Raw genomic sequence first — 12,772 nt, forward strand, 5'->3', positions numbered from 1 at the left:
GAACGGGAGGGGAGGCCTCCGCCGGAACGCGCATGCGCCGGGCGCAGTGCGCAGGCGCCCCTGCGGACGCGGCAGAGGGCAGAGGGCCGGGGCAGGGGCCGAGGCCGAGGGCCGCGGCCGGGGCCGGGGCCGGGCCGAGGCCGAGGCCGAGGCCGAGGCCCGGTCACGTCCGCACGTCCGCACGTCCGCGGGCGCCAGAAGCGGTGGAGGGTGGCGGGAAGGGCGGCAGCGTTCCCTTCCCCTCCGGGCGGATCGGCCCGGGCGGCGTCCTGCTGCCCGGGGGGAGGCGTCCGCAGTTTGCGGGCTGCAGGCCCCGGCGCGTGTGGGTTGGTCTTCGGCTGCGGGTGGCGCCTGTGCCGTGTGGGTCCTGCCTGGTGCCTCCTTCGGGTGTCCGATGCGAAGAGAAGCGTTGTGGTTTTGCGCTGTGTTGTTTCATAGAGACCTGCTTTCCCCCCATTTAGTGAGCTGCGGTTGTTCATACGTGGCGCTGTGTACCTGGCGGTGTGGCGCTGGGGAGGGAAGCCGAGGGTTGCCTGGGCACAGGCGAACAGGCCACGAGTGAAACTGAGCTTTAAAAATGATAAAAGATGCTGCGTGTATAGTACAGAGGGATTTGCCACGCATCTTTTGTGACTTGCTTTCCCAACCCATACATGAATTTTCTCCTTTACTTTTACTGTGCTTTAAAGGAAGCATGTTCTTAAACTCGTCCATGATATATGCAGCCTGCCTTATGGTAGCTTCATACACAGTGCCATAGAGTAAGGCTCCGCCAGGGCTCTGCAGGGTGAAGGGCTCCCAGTGCCCTGAAAATGGGGCTGTATCATACCGTCTGATATCAGAAGTATACGGCAGCCATTCTCACTAACAAAATGGTATATACCAGTAACTCATTTTTGCAGGACACTGTGCTGGCAGGAATCGGACGGAATAGGCAGCAGGAATTGGCTGCAGTATATTATGTCACCCCTTTCCGTCTGAAGAAGTTGGTCAATATGTAGAGCCTTGCAATTTGTTTCCATTAGAAGGAGAGGTGAATTGTGGAATTGCATTTTTTTTTTAATGCAAGCCTGTCTATTTTGTATTGTTATGTGCAAAGCCCTTTGTGTCCTGACCACTGTCAGGATCAAGCTGCAGGAGAGGATTTCCCTGCTGACAGCTCCAAGCACATAAGCGCTTCCACCAAGAACAGTCTTCTACTTTTTCTCAGGACCATTGCCGCATGTCCTTCACTGACTATCTCTTCTTTTTTTCCTTGCACTTCAGCAGTCTGGTGTGCTCCTAGTTTCCTAGATGAATTTCTAATTACCCAGATTGTTGGGATCAGATTTTTTGTTTAAGACGTATCAACTGAAATGGAGTCCACCCCCAGCAGCCTGGTGATTCAGTGAATGAGCCAGAAACCTTGGCACATATGCATTGTCAGTTGCCTGAGCGCTTTCATTGCTTTGAATGACCAATTCTTGGTGCTCCCACCTGTGGCAGTGTTTACAGTCAGCCTCCCTCCCTTGATGCCCCCACTTTTTGGACAAGGCATCAACATCACCATGCTTCTACCCAAGCCTGATCTTGCTTGCAAAGCCATTGTATGGTTGTTTCTTCATGCATGCGCTAGGTTCCTCGGGATTTTCTGGTAATGTGGTGGTGAGTCACTCACCACCACCACACACCAGTGGTGAGTTCTGGTATTTATCAGTGAAGTGGCTGACACCCAGCTGGTTTCACCCCACCTCTGGTGTACCGGTAGGGTCTCTGCATAGGGATCGCTTCACTTACAGATAAAGTGGAGCAACATCCTGGGTGACACACAATGTGTGTAACAGTTTATGGAGATGCTACAGAAAAGCACAGAGGACTAAAATGTCTGGTTGAAACTAATGGGAAAATTGAGGCAGAAGGTTGGAAAAGTCCATAGTGTGAACTCACAGCTTTCTTCCAGCCATGTATCAAACTCCCTGGTTTCGGGACATCCCAACACATGATTTTGATCCTTAGTTCAGCACTTGAGCAGGACAAAGAAATCAACTGATGTGAAGGGAGGTGGAGTCGGGGAGGAATGGCGCAGGGAAAGGGATACAGATCAAGTGTATCAGAGAGGAGAGACTGGAGAGGTGGGAAGAAGGGGGACTGTAAATACTGGTCTTGCCTATTTCAAGTCCGCTTCTGCTAGCATCCTGTGTTGAACGAGTCTCAGCAATGGCCAGCTGCATGTTGGATTTCTCTGAAGTAACGAGCTTGGGTAGACTTTCACTGGGAAGAGATGGAGGGATGGGAGCACAGTGGAGTATGGCTCCTGGCAAATGAAAATTTCAGAGTTTCACTGGTCAGAAATCAAAGATTGTTTCTTTTTTATTTGCAGATTGTTCCCAGGTCAGGTGGAGACTTCCGTGTGGCAAGCATAAGCCTATTAAGAGAAATGCCAGCTCTGCTATTTCAGCCACCTTGTGAAGACCTCTTAAAAGTTTAATCCAGAGTTCCTGCCTCCTGTCCAAAAGCCCTCAGTTCACAGCCTGAAGTTCCCTGAAGCCCATGGATCAACCCGAAGATGTCAATAATGATGTAGGCAGGAAAAAAATAAGATACTTATTTACATGCTGTGTGCGCTGTGTCCGGGAGATGGAGATGTTGGCAAACAACACAAGGGAGAGGACTGCAAACCAGAGGCAGGGGTGGGTGAATGGCCTGGGAGCTGAGTAGGGAGACCAAGTGCTGTGGGAGCAGGCAAAGGGTGAGAACCCGCTGGGTTAGAGCCATGCAGAGAGGGAACAAGAAAAAGGGTAGAGGGGCACAGGGGAGAGCTTTCTGGGACCAAAATTGGGAGAAATAGAAAAAATGGAGGTGCGAGTTAAATGACAGCATTGCAAAGACCAGGGGATACAGGCATGGATCCTTAACACTTTTTAAGGGTGGGAATATGTGGCATGCTGGGGCAGGCTGCTGCCCATCAGTGGCTCGCCTGTGACTCCTGAGTGGTGACGGCACGCACAAGCCTTGTGTTGTCCCAGATGCTGCCCTGCTGATTCACTCAGCAGGCCCCCACCGAGCGCCTCCTCAACACGTCTCAAGCACCCGTGCCTGGTGGCATCCTCTTGGCTGCTGGTGGTGCCGGGTGTCCTGGGCTGGAGTGGTGGCAGGGCACCCCTGCCCAGGCTGTGCACCCTGGCAGGACGCCTGGCTCAAAGGAGCCCTCCAGGAGGACACATATCCTGCCACATCAGCGGTCCTACCTCACCTGTACGTACCGAAGCATACCTAGGACATGCATGTGGATCTGCCTGTGGTCCTGACATACTGGAAATCAACCCCTGGCTTGTCAGCCTTGTGCAGTGGTATTTCATTTGGCCAAGAGGTGTCTTGGTGTCAGCATGTGAACTCTTATTATGTGTGAAAACATATCATGTCTCCACTAGTTGTGAAAATACACATTACTAGACCCTGCCAGGGTCAGTGTGAGGGCTATTAAAAGTGGATGTTCATATATTCAAGTGGAGCACCACTGCGCACATAGGTCGCTACTGCCCTGCTGTAAAGACAGGGGGCAGGTAACAAAAAACAAAATTGCAGAAGAAATAACACGTGGTGAAACTGGTTAAGATTGTTCAAAGGAATGGTGAAAATAAATGACTATTAACTAGAGCAAAGTTGGAGTCTGCAGGGAGAGCTGAAGGAGAGAGGAACTAAAGTCTCAGAAAGAATAGACCCAAACCCAGAGACTATGATTGAAAAGAGAAGCCATACACAGGAAGATATGAGGTTCTTTGATAGGGTTCGAAAGGGCTCTTATTTAAACGCTGTAAAACATGCAGAAATGATGAGAAAATCAAGACATAAAATCATGTATAAAAATCTATTGTTTCTTTTAGTTCTAAGTGTGTATTAAGCTAGTTAATTTTTTTTCTTTTTAGGAGCCTTGTGAAGCCTGTGTTTCTGTTTGCTTAAATATTGCATGCTCCTGAAGACTTGAGTTGTGAAATCAGAGTATCTAAAAGGTTAGAGGTCTGGGGAAAAAGTGTAGTTGGAATGTTAGCAGTGGTCCTACGGCATCTGTGTTACTCCTCAATGAAAAAGTGACATGGTAAGAAGAAGAACACATGCCTAAGAAATGTCCCTGGGAAACAGTAAACCTGATTGTTGCTGCAACCTAGTGAGACTAAGGGAAACTCGGAAGAGAAAGGCTGAGAGAAATTTTTTCATTTTTTCCCACTAAATGAGATCTTGGGGCAATTGAAGCGAAAAAGGACCTGTCCCACTTTCTAAGTGACGTACTTCTTTTTGCTATTTCAAGATTACACTTCACTATGGTAGATTAAAAAAAAAAAAAATCCCCTCCCCCTGAAAGCAAAAGTACTTAAATTTGTGCTCAATGAAGAGCTGCAGAGTCATTTCAAGTTTGGCCTTTTGGTCTGTCAAGAAAGATCAAGCATTTTCCTTCTGGGTGGAAGGAAACGATGTGTGTAGGTGCCACCGAACACAGGAGTGGTTATCTGGAGCCAGCTCTGGACAGGGGTCTGCAGGGAAGCACACTCAGGACAGTGGCAAATGTCCTGGTGGGGGAGCTCTGGCAGAGCTGTGCTGCTGATGGGCATTTATTCTAAGTTGTGCTTTCATTAAGAGTTTTGTTTAGAAAATATCTTAATAGCTTTGTGTTTATTGAGTGATGGCGACACAGATACCTGTTCCAGGAAAAGCTCACTGGGATTAACTAAATAATTGGAATGGCAGAAAATGTCTTTTCTTTCTGATTCGGCATGAGAGGACAGTGACTTTGCTAAGACTTGGCTTCTGCATTTCTTCCTGCTGATTCTAATGCAAGCCATGCTCTTTTATTTTTCAGCTAGCAAAGAACAACTGAGCACAGAGCGGCATTACTGGGAAGTGCGCAGACATCAGTGGTCCATGGATTTCGGTTCAGTCATGATACTAAACTGACCCACAGCAATTTGCAGAAAATTTCAGGATCGGTGTGTGAGGAAGCGAGGAAAGGAGGGCAGCTGTCTCTGAAATAATGTCATGACTTGGATTGCTGTGAATCTCTGTCTCTTCTTGCGCTGCTGTTGTATATCTGTGTGTATCACTAAGTAAACTAGTGAAATTACAGTGATAGAAGAGAAAGAAAAAAAAAAGCTTCTGTTGTAGTAATTCAGAGAAAATAAATGACATAGCAAGAAAGCCTTGTTGTGACTTAAAAATAGTATTTTCCTGTTGTAAAGCTCCAATATTAAGTATGTAGCAGGCATGAGAAGGGAAAAAAGGGCTGATAATAGAAAATCAGAAAAGCACCTGAAAATCAGGGTCACTTTAGAGGCTTTTGCGATTTCCTGTAATGTGACATAAACCATCTGTTGTGTTTTTGCTGGGAAATTTGTAGCTGAGGTCAATGTAGCAGAAAATAAAAGTTGAGAAAACATACACAGGGTTGCTGTGCTGGAATGAGAGTTGTGTTCCTTATCGAACCGGTCACAGAGGATGGTGCCCATTCAAATTTACATAAAACAAATGGTAAAGCGTCTGTTAGACTGTATTCCAACATGTGTGTTGCTTCCTGTCAGTTTAATTTTGTGTTATCAGAAAGCTTTTGTTTAGATATAAGCAGCTTTTGTTACTTGGACTCATTAACACGGGTCTCTGGCAATGGTTTTCCCCCCACTCCCCGCTGCGAGCTGGTGGCACCCAGCAGCAGTGCTCGCTGCGGCCCCGATGCTGCCTTCCCAGCGCTGTTCTGGCCCTGCTGTGCTCAGCACAGATGGGGGCAGTGGTGGAGACCTGGCCAGCTCCGGCACCTCTGGTCTGGAGGGCAGTCAGCCTCCTCTGCCTGACTCCGTGCTCAGGTGCGTGGCCCCACTGAGAGCTCGTCTGCAGTCTGACCTGGGTTTTCCCTGAGAAAAGCAGGAAACCCCAGAGATCGGTCCTCCCTTCCATGTCCCCCCTTCAGGGTTTGGCCCTTTGACGGCGGCAATGCATGCAGGGAGCTGAGTGTCTCCCAGGGTCATGTGTGAGGTTTGCTAAAAAGTTCAGTGGAGGGAACACATACAGCAAGGGCCGGTGAAGTGATGTGGTTTCGTAGGGAGCCAGGTCAGGGACTGAACCTCAGTCCTAGGCCAGTGGTTTAACCACAAGGTCAATTCCTCATTCATTATGACTTAATAATAAAGCTGAAATAAATACTTGAAATTGTCTCAGAGAATTTTTTGCAACTTTCCAGTCAGAATTAATTAGGTGCTATGAGTAGAGCACCTGAACCATTAGAAATGATTCACTGCTTTCCTTCCTAAGGATGTAAATTAACATGTTCTGTTTTGCTGATGGAGTGAATTCTGCTTTAGGAAACTCATGAAGCATGGCTAGTGTGAATACAGACAAATGCACGATGCTAACTTTCCATTCGAAGACAGCAGCTTCGGTTAGCTCTTATTTCATATTGTCTTCCCTCCCCTGTGGCAGCCCTGAGTAACAAGGAATACATGCTGCTGAGAAACTGAACCACACAAACCTCATTTCAACAGCATTTTGCCTCAAATTTCCCCCTTCCCCAGCATGACTGAAGGCAGCAATTACAGAGTCACAGTCACATGAATATTAGCAATAAAAACATAGTCCCCTTCAACCTCCTGGATGATACGGAGATAAAAACATTAATGGTCGGTCTAGACCAGCCCATCTATGTTTTCTAGCACTAGCAGAAAATTGAAGAGAGCTGGTAATGCAGGCAGGGGAGATGATGGAGACGTGGTGAATTCAAGGCAATGGATGGTCTAAGCCCTGTGACCTGCTTCACCGCCCTCCTGCCTGCCCCCAGATACTGCCCAGGGGCGTAAAAAACGAGCCCCTGAGTATGTGTGAAAACAAAGTATAATAAAATGTGCTTTAAAAACCCTATATTTGGGCTATGTTCTGGTAGACTATGCCTCACTGTATCTGGCTTTGTGCCAGTGTAAGCTTTGTGCAGCCCATGAGTAAGTGCTTGGACCTCAAGCTCCTGGCTGTGGAGGACTGCAGATGTATGGGCTTGAAACAACGTGGATGGTGGGCAAGCCCAGCCTTGGGAACAAGCCTGGCCCAATGCGTAACTCATAGTACAGGCATATTCAGAAAGCTCTCTGTGCTGACAGAGATAAATGGAAGCTGTAGGAAAGTGATAGAAAGCAGAGTTCAGACTACTCTCTGTGGGTGATATTTTTCTTCATGTTTTATTTCCAGTTATTTTAAAATTAAGCCATAAATTGAAGGCAGAATTCACATTACACATTCATCTCCTCTTCTGCAGGCCCCTGGGGGACAGCCAGTCTACTTTATCAGTATGCAGAGTGGAGGGTTTCTGACCATTGTGGAGCTCTTGTGTGTATGTATATGTACTGCTTGAACAGGCAGGTGTTTTCTTTTATGTTGTCCTGGGATATATCATGCTTTTTTCCCATACTGTTACTTGTTAACATCCATACTGGTATTCCTCAGGTCTTGTTTTGACAAGATGTATCGTAGGCCCTGGTCCCTGGAGAAGCAGGACTTACGCTGAGGATACATTTTTGCCCATATTGGAATATAGGGTTGAATAAAAGACTTTTTTGGATTTGAAAAACACCATTATGAAACCAGGTAAGGTGAGGAGAAGAGGGAAGAGAAATAAAAAAAGGCACTGTGAACAAAGGAACATTTTTATTGCTAAAACCATAGCTATTAATGACATGTAGGTTGTCTAGAATGACTTTCTGACCACTGAATCATTAATTAAGCCTGAATGAAACTTTTCCTGCTATTAAGGCATCCTTAATCTATGTGGATTCTCTATTGTCTGGTAGTTGGGTCAAACTCATACTGAAGACTTTTCCCTAGTGGGATGCCAGTCTATATCTCTCTCCTCCACCTGGCATATTTTCACAACACTCTGGGAACTGAATGTCTCTAGGACCTCTACTGCTCTGTCAGTAGCTAAGGCTGGCCAACAAGTAAAAATATCTTAGGAGGGGATGAATGCAAAACCAATGAAATTACCTGTAGGCAGTGCTTAGGAAAGCCGGCTGGTAGAAAAGCACACATCCAGCAGCAGTGAACCTAGCTAGGAGATTAAGCGGTGAACATGCCTGGGCACCAGACTGAAGTTGTGAAATGGTTTGACTGGCTTCTGGCACATGTGGCCATGGACAGTGGGTTCCCTTAGGCTGTCTTGGTGTATGGGTTTGATTCTCGCCCCAAGGAAACTCATTAGCATGACTACTCACAGCTAGTTTACCCTGTGAGATCTCGTGGGTTGGAGGCAGGGTGCCATGGCGGGTGGCTGGCTGGCTGGCTTAAGGAGGGAGGTGTGTGGAGTTGCTGGGGGCCAAGTGAGGTAGCTTATCCTGGTGTTGTGGAAAGAATGGAACCGAAGTGGTAGGTCCTCGTAGAAGCAATGGAAATGGAAACCAAAGGAAGAAATGCAGTGGAGGGATCGCAAGGGAAGGAGCAGTTGAATTAAGATGGAGGTGCTCTGATGAACTACTTCGTGCTTCTTTTTCTTTCATAATCTGGTCCTGCCTACAGCTCTGAGCTCATGTTTTTGTACTCCCCAGCTTGCTCCATCTGCTCCCACTTGCTCCTTGGCAAGGCTGAATGTTTTCATGGCTGGGCTACAGAGTACCAGGCTCTTTGGCACAGCTGGTGGCCAGGATCGAGGCTTGCATTGCATTCTGGCTTTGCGGGCCTTGCTTCTCTCACTGCAAACCTTTTTTGCTTTTGCCACTGAGGCTTGTTCTTTCCTGACTGAGTGTAGCCTCCCTCCTCCAAGTTAATGGTGCAGCATTACCTTCCCAGCAGCGAGAATTAGCCCTTCTAAGCAGCACTGCTTCCCTCTCAAATGGACCAAGAGGAATCTGTGGTGCAGAGGCTACAAACATGTCCTTTCATACCTGACAAGTGAAAACCGTCTTCTAACAGAGCTTCCTTGCCTTTTGGGGGGTCTAAAGTGCTGCAGCTCTATCTCACACAACCCTCTAAGGTTTTCTGTTTGTTTCAGGCAGTAAAAGATAGCAAGAAAGGACATGGTCAGCAAGACAATTCCCCAGATAATTGTGGAAACACGTTTAATCTTATGTTGCTGTGAGCCCGTTGTTTGTTTCTTGATGCCAGTAGTCAGAACATTTATCATAACTGCTCTGAATTATCTCAACATGCCATGATGTCAGGCAGGGCGAGAGCCTCCCTTTGAAGTGGCCTTTCTTTCAGTGGGTGGATTTAGCAAAGAAGAGGAGAAAGGATTTAGTCAAGGTTATTGGAACAGCTCGAGATCACTGAGCTCACTTGGAGCGGATGCTCCTGCATGAACAGTTGCTTTGTGTGCACTCAGAGAGCAGCAGCTGATGGGTAGCCCTGTAGGATCATGGATGATGAAGGGCAAGATCTGACACTGGCATCCACAAGCGTGGGTCCACTGAAACCAACGGAGTGGCCTGTTGTGCCAGGTCTGGATTTGGTAGTGAGTGTAAAGACAGATGGGATGCGGAAGAAGGAGATTACCAGAATTCAGGAAAAAGCACTGTGCTAAGTAATTAGTCCGTACTGGAGATGATCAAGCTGCTCTCTGCCTCCTGATAAACAATTATTGGGATTATGAGCTGAGGGAGATGTCATGTCTCAGTCCTTCCAGTGCAGCCTATTACCAAGGCTCATTTTTCTCATGTCCAGAGCGGCTGGAAGTATTTGAAATGTGCCATGACATGGAGATCTTGAGTCTTACACACATTAAAACACAGCCACGGGGCAGGCCGGAGGGATGGTGCTAACTCTGCCTGTGCTCAGAGCTGGTCGGACACCAAGCAGCTCAGCCTGAGCATGCTGTGGTGAGAGGCTCAGCCAAAATGAGTGCATGCTGCATGCATGCAGAAGGATTATTAGTCAGCTAAGCATCAGGCTAATGTGGCCACACGCTTCCCAAGATGGCATGGCTCATGTCCTGCCAGGGAGGCAAAGCAGGCCTGTTCCTCCCTTTGATCTACCCCGTAGACATGTCTAATATGTCTGGGATGATGCTGGTGCAAAACTGGCTTCAGCCTGGCAGCTGCTGCAGATTGGGAGCGATGCACCCTCACTGAGGAGATGTGTTGACCCTATAGCCTCTGGAGATGCAGCTGCTGGAGAAACCTGAAGCTGCAGAGGGTATGGAGTGAGGAGGGTGGCAAGGCTCAGAGCAGCACAGACATCTGAGCTGCCAGGAGAGAGAGGTTTCAGCTCCGATGGCAGCCACATTGCATGAGAGGATCTGAGGAAAAGCCTGGGGATTTAACTGGGACAAATAACACGTCTTACAGCTTGATGTCCTCTGCAGCACCAAGAGAGCAACATGCCTTCGCCTGTATGTGTTCCTGTCAGGAAGTTTGGTATGAGTACCAATAATGGCCAAGACCCATCCTTTTTGCCCCTTTTCCCCACAAAAAGAGGGCTGTTGTAGCCATGCGGACTGCATCTGTGTCTGTATGCTTGCACCTCTCACCTGGACCTATGGGCTAGTTTCAGTTAGAGATGTAGAAGCATTGATTTCAAATAATTTTCATGAAAATGACAGCCTGGATAGAAAGGAGAGGTGCCATGGAGGGCTCCTTTGAGGGGCTGGCACCAGTCTGTGTTCACCCTTTATTGAACCCCATAGGAAATCTACGTGGGAAAGGGATATTTTGGATGTTCCTCATAAAAGAAAGCTTCACCTGGAGTTTGTGCTCAATTAGAAAGCCCAAGCCTGAGAGACAAAGCAGCAGGAAACCAGACTCGAGTAGCTCAGCAGCTCCCGGTGCTACTTCTCCCTCCCTCGCTCTCTTTAATGGATGTGCAGACCTGAGAGTGGGTTTGGCTGGTGGCGTGTGGGCATCCTGGCACTGAAGGAGCTGAATACATGGAGAAGCTCGCCTCATTTGCAGCATGCTGCCACGCTGGGGGCATGCTGTGAGCTGGGCTTGGAGGTGCTGGCCCGGAGGGAGAGGAGGACTGGAAGTGAACCTGGCGGATGGAGCAGGTTTTGCTGCTGAAGTCACAAAAGAGCCAACCCCATCCTACAGACTCGTTTCCTTCTTTAGGAGCACTCCTATAAAGTGTAGCTCACTGAAGGGCATTGTCCCATTTGCCTAAATGTTTTGACACTGTTAGTTATTGTAAGGTTTTATTGGTGCTCTTTGGGGTTTCATTGGTTCACGGAGACCAAGCCCTCAGGGCATATGACAAGGGACATGAGCTAGAAAAACAAGCAGCCTCGTACTGCAAGAAGTCACGTTTCTTTGCTGTAAACATGTAGAAATTCTTTGCTGAAAACACAATAAGGGAAAAGCAAACTTTGATGAAAACTAGATCAAGGAATGACTGAGATAATACAGTTCATATGAAAATAAAAAATAGTACTCAAACTAAACAAAGTCAGGAGCTTTCTTGGCTGTCTTGCAATGATTGGGAACATTTTCATTGTGAATGCAATTACAGTTGTGTTTTTCTTCAGGTTTGCAAAATTCTAGCTAGCCTTTTTGTTCTCCTTTTTGCCTCTCTTTACACTTCTTGTTTTTAGACATTACCACAGAAGAACCCATGTGTTATGAGAAAGATTGGAGTTACTGTATTTCTGGCCAGACTGAAATCAGGAATGTTCAGAATCTTTCCTGGAAGAAAAGGCATGTGATGTTGTCATTTTTCTAAATCAGGTAGTTTTGGACACTTGAAAACTATGCCTCAGGCTACTGGTTGCTCTGCAAATAAAAACGCAGGACTCCGTATGCTGGAATATTGAGTTACCTGTTTTGCTGAACCCTACATTGCACATGTAACTATTTAACGGGGACTAAATTCCCAGACCCAACTTTCCATTCACCTTACAATCTCTTTGCCACCTTGGCAGTGCAGTCAGATTCTTACGCTGACATACGTACGTACACACAGCTGCACCCGCAGCTACACACAAATGTATGCATGCATTTATCCCTAAAATGCATACATATTACATCTATATCTAGATATATTTTTTACAAGTGAATCCAGACAGCAAGTATGAAACTTTTGTTTTACATGTGATGATTGTGGTGTTCTCCTCTTGACACCAGTGTAAGATTTGTCATGTGAAGAGTCAAGGGTGAGCCCCTTCTGTGGTATCTGTACTGTTAATACAAACACCCTAGTCTAAATGCTTATAGTATGGAAGTCAACGTCAGTTCTGTCAATGATTCCAGAGCAATGAGGAGTTGGCCCAAAATTTCAATTTACACTACCTTCTTAATAGTTTTGTCTATTAAGTTTAAATTGCCGGAGAGTATAAGATAAACATTGGGGGTAAAAAAATGTAATAAAATGGTTTAATTTATTTCTGGGTCTATCAAAAATTTGTGCTGGTAGTATTTTTATGTTCTTAGTTTTCATTTTAAAATAAACAATAACACTGTGATGGGAGATCTCCTAATTTCCTGTTAATAGAGTTTAAATTGAAAAGCATTTTTCAATGGGAGAGCTGCCCATTTAAATTACAGATGGCAATTTTGTTCCATTTTTAAGCTCTTCTCTTCTGGCTGGAGATCCTTGAGTCATACGGCATTTATAGCTTCTTTAACAGTATGTAACAACAACAGAATTGACACTTCCATATACATCTATGAAGATGTTAAAAGCTCATTATGGTTATAACAGAGAAGGGCAAAATCAACAAGTTACAAGAGAGAGTCCCATTCACCTGCAGCCCCTCCCCAGCCCTGAAACCTGTGTGTCTTTTTCCCTATGGTGGTGACTCACCCGTGTCAGTCGAGAAGCAGAGCGCTACATGAAACGAGAGCCCCAG

General features: G+C 46.7%; 1 long non-coding RNA gene across 2 annotated transcripts; it reads left to right on the forward strand.

Annotated features, from left to right (window-relative positions):
- Positions 1-164: 164 nt before the first annotated feature.
- Positions 165-5,707, forward strand: LOC127027585 (uncharacterized). 2 transcript variants are annotated; one of them, XR_007767814.1, is made up of 4 exons: positions 165-360; positions 2,360-2,559; positions 3,906-4,075; positions 4,835-5,707. It is a non-coding gene; the product is annotated as an uncharacterized LOC127027585 (long non-coding RNA). The 2 variants fall into 2 exon arrangements; XR_007767815.1 differs by having other exon boundaries at positions 286-326.
- Positions 5,708-12,772: the final 7,065 nt, after the last annotated feature.

This window comes from Gymnogyps californianus, chromosome Z, assembly GCF_018139145.2.
Source record: "Gymnogyps californianus isolate 813 chromosome Z, ASM1813914v2, whole genome shotgun sequence".
In the NCBI taxonomy this organism is placed as follows: Eukaryota; Metazoa; Chordata; class Aves; order Accipitriformes; family Cathartidae; genus Gymnogyps; species Gymnogyps californianus.